Source organism: Lagopus muta, chromosome 4, assembly GCF_023343835.1.
Source record: "Lagopus muta isolate bLagMut1 chromosome 4, bLagMut1 primary, whole genome shotgun sequence".
In the NCBI taxonomy this organism is placed as follows: Eukaryota; Metazoa; Chordata; class Aves; order Galliformes; family Phasianidae; genus Lagopus; species Lagopus muta.
The window spans coordinates 21,867,707-21,887,081 of record NC_064436.1 but is presented as its reverse complement, the minus strand read 5'-3'; the positions used below and the strand labels follow the sequence as shown (position 1 = coordinate 21,887,081).

Below are 19,375 nucleotides of genomic sequence, written 5' to 3'. Positions count from 1 at the left end.
AAGCTTATGCAAAAAAAGGAAGACTTAAAGTGAGAGGTAAAATTAAAAATATATTCAGGCTTTTCAGTTTATTGGTAGTTTCTGATCTCTCACAAAATGATCCTTCCGTTGGCAGCTGCTGAAGCAGGTTGACTCTCATTAGTTCTGACTGAGTCACTCAGGCAGATTTGCCTATTAATTTCCCCATAAATATAACAGAACTAGAACTGGCATTAATAAAACTGATATATATATATATTTTTTTTCTTCAGAGAAGATAAGTATAAAGTTGAAGATTATGGTTATGTTTTTTCTTATTCCTATTACAAATAAAAATTAACACAAGAACAAACATGCTAACATTAAGATATGTGTGGGAATCTGGATTTGGTGCCAGTTGCAGAAATTATTTTGATAATTCTAAATTAAAGTAACTTTAAAATGCAAATGAATGCAAAATTCAAGATACAATCTCTAGGTATTGCTGGCAAAATGTTAGAATGTTGTCTATACAATTAAAAAGTCTATACAATTTAGTAAGTGCTAAATTAAGAAAACTACCAGCATTCTCCTTCTGCTGTTGCACATCACATACCTACAGCTTTCTGTTTCTCAGTTCTCTTTTTGAATGGAGAAAAGACAGACACTATGATGCCCTCTTAAGACAAACGATAAACTGTAAATTTTAAGGAGCTGTGGTTCAGAATCTTACACTGAACAAATCTTTCACCTGCAGACACCTAAGTTCCTGGATATCTGTTGGGAACTGTCAGAAAGTGCATTCTGATCTGTGCTGGTAGACATTGCATTTTACTGTAAATAGAATGAATGCAGTTAGGAAAAGTAATACAGAATTAACAGATTCTGAAATAATGCTTAAAAAACTCATCAAAAAGATAGGAGAATTTAGTAATGTTTTGGAAACATCTTTTTGTCCACTCTGCTCTGAGACAGTTTACAGTGAACGGCTACCATGGTAACATATTTAATTCAGCAGCCTTCAGATGTACACTGGTCCTCAATTCTATGAACATCTATTTCAGTAGAGCAACGCTGGAATAGAATGTTTGCTACCATAATTATAGCTATTAATCACTTTAGATAATACAAGGATATGTCAAGTAAATCTCCATTTATCTATCAGTACCTACTTGTGTAATACATGTACTGGTTTGGAACAGTCATATTTCTTTACAGTGAGAAAGGTAAAAGATTAGTCAATATTTACAATAAAAACATCCTTTCAGTCTACTATAAAAATAAACTCTGGTACTCCAGAACGGAAGAACATGAATGAGAATACCAAATAGTCAGTAAAAGACACAGCAGGCAGAAAGTCAAAAAGAGAAATGGAATTTACAGTGGTTTCAGTACAGTATTGACATAAACGAGCAGAAGACCTGTGAAATATTTGCTCTTTTTTTTGTTTGTTTTGTTTACTAAAAGAAAACTTCTATACTGAACAAGAATTGCTAGAATGTGTGAAAACGAGAAAGAAACAAGATGATCCTGAGTTTTTCCTTCAAATGCCTCTTCTCTTTTGAATTGGTCATTTTGGGAAAAACTAAAGCTATCATCACAATAGTGACTTATGGGAAAGGCTTCTCATCTATTTGAGAAGGTGGCAAAAAAGAGAAGGTAGCTTTTATTAAAAAGGTCTTATTCCTACTGAATAAGAAAATAGCCAAAAAGGGTGAATTTCCCGGACTGTTTTCTAGCATATGTTTACATTCTATATATTACCCTTTAGATTACCATACTTTGTGTTATCCCTCACTCTTTCAACAAACTATCTTTGTTTACAGCTGAGTATGTATGTAGCTACCTATTCTGCAGTCCAGTTATTTGCTACTCAGAAGCCACTGCAGATGATCATTGCTTGCACAAGAAGAATTTGTAAGGCTGACTGATTTTAGTCAATATACAAATGCATAGTATTTTAAATACTAACTGTTGAAACTTTAGAAAATATGCATTATCTGTAGATTTCTACATTTATGTCTATGCAGTCATTTACATTCCAGGGCTTGTAGGCAAAAAAACACATATATGTAGTAGTTTATTTAAAATTACTTGCATGGTTGGATCTTTGTTAGTTGGTCAGCTTGGGGTAAATATGAAAACTTCCTTGGTGTAATTCTCCTACACTGAACAAATAGTAACATTCACTCTGCTCTGGCGTTTGTACATTTTTGAGGATTCAATTCAGTATCTTGTTATTCTGGAGCATTCAGTAACTGTGAAGTATGTTATTAAATTGAAAAAATCTAGAAACTCCAAATCGGGAATACTTCCAAAATAAGGAAGAAAAGTTATTTTGAGCAATGAACAGCTTGTAATGCTGAATGTCTTGCTGAAAAGTGACTTCTTGAGCTTTTTGAACAGGGGTGGGGATCTGGAGCATCTCTTCCCATGACTTATCAGTCAGTGAAAATAAAAATCTGTTATTTCATATTTTCCTTATGTTTCTTTGTATTTCACAATAAGGCTGACAGAGCAACACAGAGCAGTTTTGCAAATCTACTCTATTTGTACTGCAACCTAATACCTTTGTTAGAAAGTCACTTTTCATTTTCGTGATTTTTTGTTAATTTATTTTCAGAAGAAGTTTTTAAATTAAAATCAATTGAACTGAAACATATTTTTTTTATAGCGAAGCATCAAAGCCTTTACAAACAAGATCATTTTAAATAGTGTAGGAAAGAGTGGAAAACTTCTGCCCTTCCCTTGTCTTTATAAATAAGGCACTTGTATTTTCTCTCTCATCTACTTCATTTTTTTCTGCAGTGAAACTCTGCGAGCACTGTCAGTAAAACTTCTTTAGTAGCAGCAATAAAAGCAGCATACTTTTTGCCAGCAGACTCTTGTTGAAAATTATGCTTCAAGGACAGAATGAAACATTGTTATCATACGCATATGCGATCTTGGGGGTATTATTTCATGTTTTCCCATCAAAGACAAAAGGAAAGTTTCAGTTATCATTCCAATAGTTTTGCAGTGATGAAAATAAATGAGAAACAATGGAAGCACTGACGTGAGACAGTAAATTCAATGCGCTCTTCTCAAAAAGCTGCATTTATGGGACTTCTTCTTTATCAGAATATACTGCCAGAAGCTAAAAATTAACTGGAAGCAAGGAAAAATTTCTAAAAAATATGTAGTGTGTGATTATTATAGTCAAGAAAAGAATGAGAAATAAATTCTCTTGATCTCATCTGGAAACGATGGAAATCTTCACCATATGTAATGAAGAAATGAACTCTTATTTACTAGAAAACTAAATGCAAACATGAATGATTAGTACAAGTCTTTAACTGTTTCTGTGTAAGCATGATGGCATACTGTCAAACTCGTATGCAGCATTTTTATGTATGTATTGCCATAATGCTTCTGAGTCTGTTCTGTAAGTCATTGTTCGGTCTGAAAAGACGAAGTGTCCCCTGCTGGTGAGAACTTAAAATATGAGCACTTAACAATAGTGGATGAATACAAAAGGACTAAAATATAGGAAAATGCTGGACAATGAAAATCTATGTAAGTGTAGTCACACAGATTCCAGAGACTGCAGAAAATCCTATAGGTACCTCATAAAACAAGTACTGATATATGCTTAGACTGCTAAAGGAGTTTTGCCCATGAATATAAAAACAAGTGGGAGACCAGCAGATAGGATCTATCTGAATCACAAGGGCATAACTTCTTGTATATTTTGCAGTTTAAGAGCATACCACATTTCCCAAACTTTGCAATTTCCTTGATGCAAATCATAGAAATATGCAGACGGGAATGTAATAAACACTAATGAATATATGTACATTTAATTAAGTAATGAAGGTGATTTACCCTGGCCGTCCATTCTGAGATATCACTAATAATATTTTATCTTCTTTCTAACAGGTAAATATTCCATTTCAATAGACTGCCAGAAAGAACTGCAGAGCATTTCAAAGGTAAGGATGTCCTTAAAAATAAGGCTTCAAATGATCATTCCTTCTGGTTCTTGAGGTAGAAAAGAAAATGGAGAACATTAATTCTGCATGACTACTGGTTGATATCATTGGAGACTGTGTACTTTGTAGTCAAAGTATCGATGACATTAGTCAACACGGAGTTGGACTTCTTGTTTGGGAAGTGTGTTTACAATTAGAAGGAAAATTTTCACTTTTGTCTTCCTATGATAAATAGAATTAATCTGATAGCTGCAGAAAAAAAGGCTTCAAGTATGAAAGTAAAATATTAAAAGCTTGTTATGTTTTGATCATGCTTCTTTCTACTTGTACAAAATTAGAAGGATACAGTTAAACTATGAGAAAATTTCAAATGTTTAGCATAGGGTAATTTTTTATTTGGAATTTGACAACTTATTTATTTTTTTTACTGATACAGCCTTAATTCTAAGAAATGTAATTTTGATTTCATTTTGAAGCATTTAATTAATTTTGTAAAGCATTTTTTTAATTGAATCACACAGCATAACTGAGTGCATATTGTTTTTTGTGGTTCTTCACTGTTCTTTAAGTACCTCTTCTGTAGCATGAATAACTGTTGAAATGTGCCATGATATCCACCCTAAAGAGAATATTGCTGTGTTAGCAAATAGAATTCAAGGATAAACTACAATTGTTATTTGTAAGCCATCAATTTAGAGCAGATGTTATAAACATTGTGATCTAGGTTTGGATTTACCAATATAGGTAAATCCAAATATAGGTAGGGGGATAGGTGTTTTTTTCTGTATGTTCATGTAGAAGAAGGAGAAGGTCTGGGGATTCTGCCAAATGCGGTCTGAGTACAGGGTTCCTCATGGAACAAAACTGTGTGGGTGGGGATTCTCTTGAGAGAAAATTCTAGTCATCAGTATGGATTACCTGTTCTGAGTGAGAAAGTCAGAGGTTCAACTCAGAAGACAGTGAGACCCAGAACAGGGTAAGGACTTCAAACCTGGTACAGTGTCCCAAAAGAATGCCTGTAATGTTCAGTCTTTCACTATTCTGGTTCCAGTGGGATAATTAATTATTTATACTTGTAAGATTTTCATTTCAAAAACTCTTCTAGAAATCTCTTTTTTTCTTCTTGATTGAAATCCCAGAAACTGTTGTCACTGTGCTTCCTAACTCTGTATTTCTTCACCTGTGATGCTTATATTCTTCAGAAAACTCCAAATATTCAGTAGCCTACTGTATTTCATAAATTACGATGGAAATCCTAATGCTACAAAAAGGCTGCTTGTGTGTGTTTGTGTATGGCAGATTTGTGTAAAAAAAAAAAAAAAAAAAAAAAAAAAGGAGGAAGGAGAAAGAGGGATAAGTGAGAATGACATACTCCTAGGTCCTATTTGAATGCTATTGAGGATGGCCAGGAAAAACATCACTGAAGGACATAAAGTATCAGAAGGAGAAAATACATGCCACATTTCTGACAGGTACAGCTAACTATAGAAAAAAGCCCTATTCAGCAAAGAAGGTGAAGGGAAGAATAAAAATAATGACATTACAATCCTCTTGAGAGGTCTTGTTTTGTTTATTAAGTAAGCCACTCTAGTAAGATAAGTAATAAGAACTGCTTAGTCTGGCAGTGTTAATTGATGCTGTCCTGGGAGTTTATTGTTATGTATTAGTCTTTTTGTCCTTTCATGTAAAGATGACAGCACATTGTACCTGACAGGATGCATTGTATATTATAAATTATTCCAATTGGGATAGAAAAATTGCTATCAATTCTTGCTACAGAGTATACTCAAGCATGACTGTAATTTATACATGATATAAATTCTCAAGTATCAGATTTGCTTTAGGGTGTATTTTTTAAATTAATATTGTTTCTGTGAAGTAGTCGAATGAAAAGAACTGACAAAAAGTATATTTATTCTATGCAGTTATGTTTTGATAATACGGATGTATTTCTTCACACAAATACTAATGAATACATGCATACGATACATAAGTGACAGGAAGCAAGGACAAGAGGTAAAAGGAATAGAACCTTTCAAGAATGTCATACAAGGTGCTTAAAACAGAGTTAAGCACAGTCTTGCGCTCCTTCTTGAACAAGACTAGTATTGACAGCAGTGCTATAAAGCAAGGACAGGGACAGGAAAGGGCAAGTGTCACTCTATCTTTCATTTTATCAAGTGAGTACATAAAATAGAAGGATGGGCATATCTAGTAAAAGCAGTTATATCAACCTGTATTTTCTTCTTCTGCAGTTCTGGGGAATGCAGAGTGTTACAGAAAGTGTAAGGCAAAAGGAACAAATTTCAATGCAGTGAGTTATTTCACTGATGCTATTTTAATCCTGAGAACAATTATTTTGAAAGAAGATAGCTGCCTATCTGTCTGAATGCCATTAGCATAGTGAGGAACTTTGTAGCCATTTCAATGTATAAGATAATTTGAGAAACATTTTTATTTTACATGTTCAAAATATACTGGTGGATTTTTCTTCTGAAGTTCAGTAAAAAAAAATGTAAGATAAAGATAAATATTTATATTATTCTTTTTTTTTTATATATATATATAGCTCAATTGAGTAATCAAGTGTGTTTTGTTTATGGCCAAACTTTCTACTTTCTACATGGAACACTTCAAATATTGTTTTTACTGGCAAAACGTGATGGAAGTTTCTTAAGCATATATATACTAAATACTTTTTTATGATGCAGGTTATTGCCTAAGTTTTTTCTCCATAAAGACACATCTATTAACTATTAGAACATTTAAGTTATTGGCTAATTACTATTTGTGTATTAGAAAGAATTAGGAATTCAGGTATGTCCCATACTTGTTTAAAACCTTACTTGCCAAGCAGATGTGATTTGCCATAGGAAAAAAAAAATACTGTTCCCACCACTGCCATTTTCAGTTACGTGACTAATTCTGTCTCTTTCCTTAAGACAGAAATAGCTGTTGTGATAGAAAAAGATAAAGGATCTGTGGTTGAACAAATTAGAATCTCTTGACAGAGTTATGTAGTGGTTTTCAAAGGACCAAACTGAGTTGGGAGCCCAGTTGCAGAAAAATCAATGTAACTTAGGAGATGATGTCATTTAGTAGACAAAAAGACTTGGGCAAGATCCATAAATGCACTTAGCCTTTACAATACCTAGTATTCAGAACTAGCTGTAAGCACCTACGTTCTTCAGATAGTACATGAAAAGAGTTAAGCTCTTAAGAATGAGATCCACAGTCAAAAACACATGGAACAGAGAGTTACATATAGTTAGTCTTCAGGAAATCCTAGGTTAAGAGAAAATGAGTCTAGTGACAGGATTTATAATCCTCTCGGGGCTTAAACTTCATGCTACCAATTGATTCAAGTGACTAAACCTTCTTCTTTCTTCCTGTAGGAGATAGAACTAAAGTTACCTTTTTAAAAATTTGAAAGGTGATTTTGCACTGAAGGGCACAATTAATAGGCATTCTACCCATTATACCCATGAATCCTATAACTGACTGTATTAGAACCACTGCAGGGTGTATTAGTAACTTCTCACATGTTTTAGAATTATTACAAGATACCATTTTATATATTCTTTCATGAGCAGAATGACATACAATGAAGGATGTTGGTGCATTCAAGCTTTATTCCCTTTCTGTGCCTAAGAAAACTGATATTCTCACATTGCATCAGGTGAAGACCATGATTATTGGAAATGAGTTAACTGAACAACAGAACTTCTCTCCATGCTGCTGAGTCTGACTCACAGAGACAAAAGAGAGTTCTAGTTCTGTGGTTCAACATGGAAAATAAGAGTATAAGTCTGCTGTTATGTATGGGGATTTAATATGTGTTTTACACAAAATGGCACTTATTCTCTGATTAGAAGAGTGGTATGGGACTTCCTCTAATCTATTTTTGGACACTCGATCCTATTTAAATAATCTAGATTTACAAATAATTCATTACTTTCTATTCTTGGCATACTTAGATGAAGACTATAGGTTCAGCACCATAACTCCAAAATATTTACAATAAAATTGTTTCTTGATTCATTCAGAAAGCAGATATATTCAGTTTTTGGTTGCTCCTGTTTTCTGAATTTTATATGGTCTAGCAGTCAGAACTGTATAATTTTTTTTAAAATGTCATCTCATTCCTTGTCCTTGGAATGAGGACATTTAGTATGAAAGTGACTTATGTATTCAATATTTTAAAAAGTGGGAGTAAATCCCGAATCTATTGATGTTTTTTCTTTTGAGGTCTTTGGGTTGTTTTTTGTTGTTGTTTGTTTGTTTGTTTATATTAGCAGCTGGATTTACATAAAGCCTCTACTGAGAAACAGAGCTTAGCCATAGAAAGTATCTTGCTGACCTCACTTGCCCAACAGCAAGATAAGACAGGAATCGTCTTATTCCTTTTCGTGTTGGCATTTGGCATGATAACTCAGAGACCAAAATTTAAATTTCTACAGTGCATCCAGGGGGAACAAGTAGCAGTCTCTGTCAGTAAGCACAGTATTTTGTCTTCTGTTCTTGGAGTTTTGCTTATTTTGTCTCTCTGTCTCTGAATATTTATTTCACAGTTTAACTGTCTGGTTACACAATTTTAAGATGCCATATAATAGTTGCTAGCACAAAAGGCTTGAGAAAATGTCTGTCATATGTTTCATATTGTTACACAATTTGTGGACTGTAGCTGTCAGTAATCCCAGAACACATTCAGCGTTATATCAGGAATAAATGACAAGTAATTCTGACTTAATGGGACATAATTTAACAGTTTAAGTGTGAACTCATTTAAAGGTATCGCGTTCTACTGTAAACAAAACAAACAAACAAAAACAATCAAACAAGCAAATATTTGTATTATTCTTACCAAATATTGTAATACACTCGAAGTGATTTAAGTAGACATAATAATACACCGAAGTGATGATGTTTACTTCTGGCACTCTCAAAATGGAGTTCAGAATTGTACTGCCAAAGTAGCACTATACATACATACATAATACTTATTAAAAGAGGTAATGAGGCATCTGAAATATGCGTAGCTGCATTTCAAAACCTCTACATTTTCCAGTTTATTTCTTTAACTTCTTTTTACAGAACTGAATTCTTCTGTGCAGCCCCAGTTTTGAGTGGATAAAAACAGCAAAAGGAGGGTTAATATGCATGGCTGCACATTTTTGTTATTGACATTTCATTCTTGTGCTATCTTTCCTTATTTATTCTATCATGCACTTCAATTCAACAAAACAAATTAAACCTGAAAACATGTTTGTTCTTCTCTCTCCTTTTATTAGTACCTGAGGTCTTATTTTCAGAGTTGTGCATAGAAGTTTCAGAAACTGTATGACTAGCTCACTGGCTGTAGTAAGAATGAATCAAGAATTTGCATATGTGCTATGTAAGTTGTCAGAAGAGCCTGTTGGGAGGAAATGGAGCCATAGTGCATACCTGAAAGGGAAATAAAACCCAAAATAAAGCATAAGTATTTCCCTCAGATGGGATTTGCTTATTACATACTCAGGATGGGATGAATATCCTCATTGCATTGCTCAAATACGAGCAATAAAGGCTTGGCCTATCATGTCCTCTTTCTCATTTAAGATTCTGCCTCTCTAACAACCCCACCACCACACACATGCAAAAAATTGTAGTATCAGTCATTCTAGCTTCTGACACAATCTTTTTTACTTTTAGTTATCCTAGCTATATTGTGTTGAATAAATATTGGGAGTTAAGATTTGATCATCAATTTCTCATTTCATTATAGTTCAGCTAAGAACTGTTTTATGTTAACGTATTACATTGTCTTTCCTTCTAGTAACTAAAGATCTCCAAGGAGAAGACATCACAGCCATTCTGGGTGGACTGTGCTAGTACTCAGTCATCCTCATAGCATGGAAGTGCTTCCTGATGTTCAGAGGGAACCTCCTGTGCTCCACTTGGTTCCCGTTACCTCTTTTCCTGGCACTAAGCACCTCTCAACAGAGCCTGGCTCTGTCCTCTTTGCATTTGCCCTTCAGGTGTTTATATGCACTGATGAGATCCTCCTCATATTGAGACTGAAGAGGCCCAGTTTTCTCAGCTGTTCCACCCTCTAGAAATCCTCCAGCCCCTTCCTCATCTTTGTGGTCTTTCATGGGATTCTCTCCATGCTCTACTGGAGTGTCCATAACTAGAATCAACATAGAATCATAGAATCACCAAGGTTGGAAAAGACCTCTAACGTCATCCATTCCAACTGTCTACCTAACACCAATATTTCCCACTGCACCATGTCCCTCAGTACAGCATAGAAATGAGAAACAGCACTCCAGGTGTGGCCACAGTGACCTTCACTGATGCTGAGTAGAGAGGAAGGATCGCTTTTCTTCTGCCTTCTAGTAACACTTTACCTGATACAGCCAATACCCTTAGCCTTCTTAGCAGAAAAGACACACAGCTGGTGCTTTTCAATGGAGCTGTTTTCCAGCAGAATGGCCCCCAGCACATACTGGTGCAGAACTGTGCAATTCCCCTTGTTTTACCTTCCCGAATTTCTCATGGCCAATAAGGTTTTTCAAGGATTCTTTTCATTGATACAGTCTGATTATATTATGCACATTATAGGCACATTATAAAGATTATTTCCTAGCAGTCTAAATAGCAAAGAGATCATTCACATTTTTGTGACTGATTTCAGTTGGATTTTGCATCATTTATGTTTTCATAATGATTTTCATCTTTAACATTAAAACCATGAGCCTCTCACAGCTGACACAACTTTACAGTCAGACTGACAGTTCTTGCTTTTATACCAAGGCTTTGTATACATGCTGATACTTTTTCTCTATAAGATTTTTCCCTGACAACACCACAATCAATTGGTTGTCTCCCAAGACAAGTTTATGTGAGTTCTCCATCAGACTTTTGTACTAAGACCTGTGCAGCTGTATTGGAAGCCAAAGGAACGCACCCTGCATGTAAAGCAGGGAATTTATTATGTCAGGTTCTTAAAAAATTGATCAGAGAGTTATTATTACTCCAGTTATGACGATAGTAACACTTTTAGTTCAAATTACACATGTTTAAGACTAATAACCAAATCTTCTCAGTATCTAGTCCTTTCTCAGGTGCTATATTCACTTTTCTAGGGCACCTGTGGCTCCTGAGCCCTGTGACTTTGTTCTGAAGGGTAGGGGTTATATGCCAGTCATGTGCCTGAAATTTGAAGTTCATAGCATGGAAGTGTCTTCTTCTCCTTGCCAGAACAAATCATAGTGTTTATGATTATGATTTTTTCTCTTTGAGGTCTATGTTGGGGGCATTATGTTTTTGTTAAGTCTGCATTTTAATCACAGGTCATAGCTCTACAAGTACTTACTTAAAAATATTTTTAACAATGGGCCTCACGCCACACAACTGCACTAAACTAAGCAAAAGCTAAATCAAGGTAGATAACAGTAATTAGGTCACTCATAATTTTGATTACAGCTAAACAAGCTAACATAAGGCTCTTGGCTGGCTAAATGAAGTCCAGACCAGGCCTGACAAGGTTCCTGTGCTCAGCATATCCCAAAGCCTTCACCTTGCTGTGGGAGCACTGTGCTGAGAATCTACAGTTACTTCATGCTCTGGTTGATGAGGATTTAATATACTGACCATAAGGTGTTTACCTGTGATTTTATTACATGTTGTAATCTGGTTTTCATTAGAGGAGTTAAAACTTTTTCAAGGCATGGTAACACAATTTTCCTACTGCAGAATCAATGCAGTTCTGCTGTGGCAAGATTTGATAGGCTTCATAAATCTATAATCGTCTCTGACCCTTTAGCTATACAACTTTGGCTTAAGTGGCATTTTTTGCACATTTCTGTGTTATCAGTTCTGTGAAACATGTTCCAGAGAAATGCAATCAAAGAAAATCTGGTCATCCTTGTTTGGAAAATTCTTGTGATCATAAAAAATTTGAATTCCATGGTATCAAAGTAGTAATCTTCCCAATTAAAAGCGTATGCAAGTTTAGCAGGGCAGCACTGCTGGGATGAGAACACATTTTTTTTGCACTGTGGTAATTTCACAGTGAGTCTTGGATTATGCACTCGTTTAAAAAGAACAGATGCTTAAAAGTAAACTCCTACATTTATATTTGTGTGCCAGAATACCTACAGTAGCATTTAGAAGTGCTAAGTACTTAATATCTTCCAGTGAAATCAGTGAAAATTGCAGAATCTATCCTGCTAATAATAGTAGTATTATTATGATATGGAAGAGTGCAGTGGTCTGTGTTTTAATTATCATCCAGACAACCAGTTTCTTCTGAGGTATTAAATATATCACTGCTTTTTCCCAATTTCCTATTTTAAAAATAGTAGTATTTACTACTCCAAGCTTTATGTATGATGTGTGGTGGAAAAAAAAAAAAAAAAAAAAAAAAAAAAAAAGAAGAGCTGCGCTTCAACAAAGGAATTTATACTGTGTATTTGGCTTCAGAACTCATAAAGAATAAATTCTTATTTTTCACAAATTTTAACGAAATTCTTTATATGATCAGGATGGTTGGTTATGATTCATTTTAATTCTTCTGCTTTTCCTTGCTCTCTTTCATTCATGCCCATAAACACCTCTTTAATGGACCACAGTTGAATTACATTGTAAGTTCAGCTCATTCTGTTGAGTGGAAGCTCTTTTCACTCTGCTTGGACAGAAACTGTAATGATTTGACTGTTTAACTGGAGAAAAAAGTTGCTTGCATCTGAATGCTGATTATAAAGAAGTTAAGAAAAAGAAGCTTGTTAGAAAAAAAAGAAGTCATAAGGAAAGTGTCAATGATAAAAAAGCCACTTTGGTTTCTGTGGATTTTTTAAAATTGTAAACTTTTCTCTGAAAATTTAGCATAGAATATTGATTCTCTGATGTTTGTCAAAATGCTATAATTTAAGATTCTGTCTTCATTGGCATCGTTTACAACTATAATGTGCAGCATGGATTTTACTTTTAACCTTTTATCTTCAATATCTTTCTTGTTTTTCCCAGAGTTTTCACTAACATTGCATGCTGCCCAGTTTTTGAAAAAAAAATTGTATTGCCTAATTTATTTTTAAATATAGAACATCAGAAAAAAAATGCATCATAGCCAACTCTGAAGTATGGCATTTTTTAAATTTCACAACAGCAGTTGAAATCAGCAGCATATTACAGTATGTACTGTATGGAGAAAGGGTCAAGAACTTGTTATGTCTAGTTGAATGCCCTCAATAGCAGGTTAAAGAGCCATGCCATTTTGTGTGTTCTTTATCTGGCCTGTCATGAATTGAAAAATGCACAACTTCAGAACTATAGGTATGCAAGATCATAGAATCATAAAATCATAGAATCATCAAGGTTGGAAAAGACCTAAAAGAACATGCAGTCCAACCGTTTGCTTATTCCCAATAGCTTCCACTAAACCATGTCCCTCAACACAACATCCAGTCTTTCCTTGAACACCCCCAGGGTTGGTGACTCCACCCACCTCCCTGATGGTCCATTCCAGTCCATTCCAGTGCCTGACCACCCTTTCTGAAAAGTAATACTTCCTAATGTCCAGTCTGAATCTCCCCTGCCGTAGCTTGAAACCATTCCCTCTGGTCCTTAAAATGATAATCCTTAAAAAGCACCATGTACTGATTTAGGAAGAAGTACAGTTGTTTTCTGGACTTCCACAACACTTCTACATACATTAGAATCATATCATATTAAAGTCACCTCCCGGATTGGTGACTAAATTACCTTTCTGGACAGCCTGCCCCACTGCGTATTAGCTCTCTCAGAGAAGAAACTAATATCCAACCTGGAACTCCCCTGGTACAACATGAGGCCATTCCCTGTTGTCCTGTCACTGTTGTGTGGCAGAAGAGGCCAACACCCCCTCGCCACAGCCTCCTGTCAGGGAATTGTAGAGGGCAAAAACGTCTTCATTTAACCTCATCTTCTCCAGACTAAACAGTCCCAGTTCCCTCAGATGCTCCTCCTAAGGCCTCTGCTCCACACCCCATACCAGCTTCATTGCCCTTCTCTGGATAAGCTCCATGGTCTCAATGTCTTTCTTGTAGTGAGGGGCACAAAACTGAACACAGTTCTCGATGTGCAGCCTCAACAGAGCTGAATACTCAGGGACGATCACCTCCTTCTCCTGCTGGCTGCACTATTTCTGTTACAAGCCAGGATGCCATTGGCCTTCTTGGCCACCTGGGCACACTGCTATCTCATGTTTAGCTGAGCATCAGCCAACACCTTCACACAGTCTTCAAGCCTGTAGTTTGCTTAAGATTATTGTGGCCAAAGTGCAGGACCCAGCACTTGGTCTTGTTGAACTTCATCCCCATGCCTCCTAAGTGAGCCCCAGCCCCGTTCTGATCCCTGAGGTTCACCACTAGTTACTGGCCTCCAGCTTTTTTCTGTGTTGTTGACTGCAACACTTTGTAATCAGTTACCAATTCACTTCACTGTCTACTTCTACACTGCTACTGGTCACCTGTCATTTCTTCCACCTCTTGTATGTCTTGTTTTCATGTATAAATTTCATGTGTAAATCCATCTATGCAGGCCTCCTGTCTCCTTTGTTTTTCTGCTCATCAGACCACTCTTAAGCCTGGAGATACTGATACCTAAAACAACTCTCCTGGAGTATGTCTCTTGAGCTTCTCCCATGCAGGTCCCTGAACGGGCAGAAGTAACTTGGAGTCCTAGTCTTCTTCTTTCAGGGAACTCCACCGTCTATTGGTCACTGAAGCCACAGCTGCACCCAACCTTCTCATTCCTGACCAAGGAATGCGAGGCCCAGTAAAGTGTCTCTGGTATGTGATATATGGGCCCAAACTGAAATAGAGCATTCTGTACCTTGCAAAGGTCTAAAATTCCAGGTTCTAGTCTTAATTCTTGAAAAATAAATTTATAGGGTACTTGTAAGTCCTATTTATTGGACAGGAGGTACATATGTGCATTTTGTGGGAACTATTCATGCACATAAAAATGCATTTTGAGCATGCACCTCTAGACCAAAGTACAGATTTTTGGGTGTAGCATATTCATATTTAGATCGTTAAAAAATGAGTAAGCATTTTAAGCGAATATGTATCTGAATACAATAAATTTTCACACTACATAAAATCAATGTCGCGATTGTGGAATGTACCAAAATCTTTTTGTTTTGCCTAAAGTCGCATTTTAAAATGATGAATGGTCTTTAGACTAAAGTTGTTTTTGTAGTTGAAGTCTGCCAGATTCTAAATACCTTTTTTTTTCAATCCATCACTCCACCTCCAGTAATTTTCTTCAAAATAACAGACAAACAAAGCCATAAGTTTTTCAGACACTAAGAGAATACACAATGCTTGGTGCTCCTTGTGTTGGCTTTGCAGCAGCAGTTAATTAACAAATGCTATTCCCATAGCTAGTCTGCTATGTTTGATCTCCGTGTGCTGAGATATTTGACAAGATAGGTGCTATATCTAGCTTGATTTTTTTTTTAATCAAAAACATCAATTCTAATGTCAGCTTACTCAAAACACAAAGGCTGAGGAGAGTCTAATATTTGCTAACTGGAAAAAGACAAAGAGAGTATTGGGAAAATGATTATTCTCAAGCTTCCAGTTACATACTACAATCAATGAAGGTTTAAAAATAAATAAACAAGAGAGCTGGTGAGACATCTGTGTCGAAATATACTAATGCTCCAAATTGGTATGGATTTCACTGGGAAAAATCATAACGCTATTTCATGCTCCAGGTATACTGAGTAAACTAGATCTACTCTTACCCATTCCCCCAACAGAAGCATAAATATTCACTGATGTGAGAGAATATTAGGCATAGAAAGAAAATATATCCATATATTTTCTCTCTTTTCAAATGGACAATTTGGTCGTATTCTATTCTTTAGAAACTATATCATATCTCATCATTGATTGGTACATAATACTTATTGTCTATTTTCAGGGTACAACTTTTTGACTAATACTCTAGTTAAACTAAACTTGAAACATTCTGAGGAAACAAGTGTCTTCTTTCTATTTTCTAAAAGGTTTTGGAAATTTTGCCATTATCTTTAGCAGCAAATATTGTTGATGAGGATAAACCTCTCAGTTTAACTTTGATATTTGCACTTAATATGATGGGAAGAATGTTAGATCTGTTTCAGGAATTCTGCTTTGTTAGGATTATCCACAACTGTACTAAAACATTTTGAACCTGGAAATGACATAGAAAGCAAATTCATTCCCGCTGTTTCTGAATTCCTACTTCACACTCCATAATTTATTCTTACACTAGTAATGCCCTTATTTTATTGATTGAGCCAAAACCAAATGAACAGAAGGTAACTGCCCAACTGCCCATTTACCTCTACTACATACTGATCAGCAAAATAAGTAAATGTATTGTAAATCTGTGAAAAGGAAATATGCAAGAGAGACCTGGTCTTTTTAACTTCAAAATTTAAATGGAGCTGCAGGCTTGTCAGCCTTTGAAAAGTTGTTTTGTGTGAGCTGGATGCCACAGTTAAGTGTCTCACATCTGTAATCCTTCATACAAGAAATCAGGTGAGTGAAAGCAATTGGGAACATGTGCATCTGTGAACTCTACTTCCTATTTAGATGCACGTGATTTTGCTAAGCAATTCATTTGTACACATCTGCTATGCTAAGTTTTAAAAATACTTAGCTTGGAATAGTTTTAACTACTGGAGAATTGGGAACAGATTATTCTTACTTATCATCTGCTTTAATCTAGGTTATTCATCAGGTAGCCTTTATTCTTATTCACATTCTTACTTCTGTGTTTTTAGATGCTAACTTTCTTGCAGAAAGAGATTACTGTGCATAAAGAGTTCACCTTTGAAAGTGTCAGTAGTGTGCTAGTATGACAGGTAATGAAGCAATTTGGCAGAACATCAGAAACTAATTGAGATCAGCTCACATCAATGCAGCTTTTTCAGCTGAGGCTCCCTTATAAAACAACCGGTAGAATTACATTAGACAATATGACATGTACAATTTTAATTGGAAGTTCTAATTTAAAATATTTAAAGCATGTTTAGAATAATTTGTGAATCTACACAGACACATCCTTATCTAATTAATTAAGTCTGTTCAGTGGATCGTATAATGACTGTCAAAAATACACAGTGTTAAAGTCTCTGCACATATAAATATTCAAGTAACAGTCAAAGAGAAGGGATTTAGCTGTAGTAGAAAGAAGGTCTCACACCTGAATAATGGTAGGTAATATTAACATGGAATTTTATTTGTTAGTTGTTAAAATACTTTAGTACTGTTAAAATACTATGGAATTTAGAAAGTAGGATTTTGAATAGAACTTCAAAACATTTTAAAGTGCATTAAATTAATTTTTAGATATTTAATATTAATCTTTGACAATACAGTATGATGTTAATAAAGCAAAAGAAAAAACAAGAAAAAAAGCATGCTTTGGATAAATGTGTTTGTATAGCATTCAAATTTACTTTGCAAATCATTTGAATATTTGTCACATGTAATGTTTGCGTTTAACACTGGAATTGTAATTGCAAATATGTTAAATTTTCTATAATAAAACTCTCCTATAAAATAGAATACAAATGAAGTTTGTAAATCTACATAGCTAGCTGCTGTTTGATTCATATCCTTTGCATTGCTTTCTTGTTATGATTCACTCCTACTATTTTTATTTTCCATATCCATTGAGTTACTTTTTGCGTAATACACATATAATGATATTTCCTGCCCAATCATTCAAATCACAAATGAAAACACGGATATACTCAGAAATACATTGTGTAATATGATAGACTCTTTAGAAAGAAGAAGAAATATTCTCTCTGTTTTCATGTGTACCAAAGCTGTTGCTTATGAGTCTGGATTGATTTTACCTCAAAGTCATCAGTGACATCAGTGGTAACACAGAGCAGGGCCAGGACTTCCTGAGTTACAGCAATGCATCCTCCTTACTGGCTTACATTCTGTCTCATGTTCTTCCTTTTTCTTTTTTTTTTTTTTAATTGCCTTATTGAGAAATAAATCACACAACATAATTTGTTCTACTTTGCAAGTCTGAAGCAGTAAGATTTCATGTGAAAAGCAAACAATGTTGCCTTAATCAAAATTAAATCTTCTTGGTAGGGTTTTTTTTTTTTTTTTAATTCCTGATTATTTCCAGTTTTAACACAATATGGTTTTGGTTGGGATACAGTTAATTTTCTTTGTAGAGGCCTGTATGATGCTGAGCTTTGTATTTTTGATTAAAGTAATTGCCATAGCATGCTGTGAGGATAGTTGCTGCAGAGCAGTGCTGCACAGAGCCGAGGACATTCCTTGTGCTGTCCTGCCAGGGAGGGGCTGGGTGAGCAGAAGGAGCTGGGAGGGGACAGAACCAGGATAGCTGACCTGAACCAGGCAGAGGGATGTCCCACACTATGTGGTGGAATGCAGGTTTAAAGGAGAGGGAAAGAGAGATGTTAGGAGTCTTGATAAATATCTTCCCAATAAACTGTTATGCATGATGAGCCCTCCTTTCCTGGGAGAGGCTGAACTGCTGTTCAGGAGTGGCAAATGAATTCACTTTGCTTGTATGTACAGATTTTCCTTTAACTCGTCAACTCTTTTCTTCAACCCATGAGTTCTCACAGATCCACCTTTCTGATAAATAATTCTGCAGATGAAATAGTCTTGTCTCAAAACCACAAAGCATTTGGAAAATGTGGAAACTACAGATGATTTTTTAATCACAAATGCTAGACAGAGTGAAGGTTGAATTTGAGAGTTGTCAGATATTCCTAACATTTTTGTATTCCTGTTCATAAAACAGAGAACTGCATTCTTACTTAAGGCTGGATGTGATATTACTGAGTACTTTCTCCCCAGACTCAGGATATGTAAAATAAATTCACGAGCACTTATTAGCAGGACAGACAAATGTGCTACACTTGTTTTTATTAGCTTCTTTTATATTTTGATAACTGTTTACTAGTGATGGCAACTATGAATATCAATACCTTTTTTCAAGAGCTGTCTCCATCCAATTTCCATGATTGACTTTCAGGGCTTGAATGACACGAGCACTAAAAGGCTACCTAACAACATTGGATTGGAATGATTATCTTCATCTTTCATGGTAACTCTGACAGGTTGTCTGAGAATAATTGTGAAAGGAATGCAGGTCATTATTGAAATGAACGTGATGTGTCCATAATGGTTCCCTTGAAGCTGCTGAAGTTTATTTGGTCAATAATCTCTCATGAAAAAAAAAAGGAATTCAATTGATTTTACTGTAAGACTGAACAAATCAAATCTACTGTATTTCGATATCCTTTACAAACAACATCTACTTTCCTCTTTAATTTTTAAAATAATTATGCCAAAAAAAAAACCCAAACAAATAAAATAATGAAATTTTGAGGGGATATTAGTATTCCTCTGATTTACCTTTTATCTTAC

General features: G+C 35.2%; 1 protein-coding gene across 1 annotated transcript in view; it reads left to right on the top strand.

Moving 5' to 3' along the window:
- The window catches only part of TENM3 (teneurin transmembrane protein 3), a 1,260,835-nt gene that overhangs the window by 188,311 nt on the left and 1,053,149 nt on the right, over positions 1-19,375 (top strand). Inside the window, exon 3 of the mRNA XM_048943303.1 lies at positions 3,877-3,929. The gene's annotated coding sequence lies outside the window, so the exon portion shown is untranslated. The remainder of the gene's footprint in view (positions 1-3,876; positions 3,930-19,375) is intronic.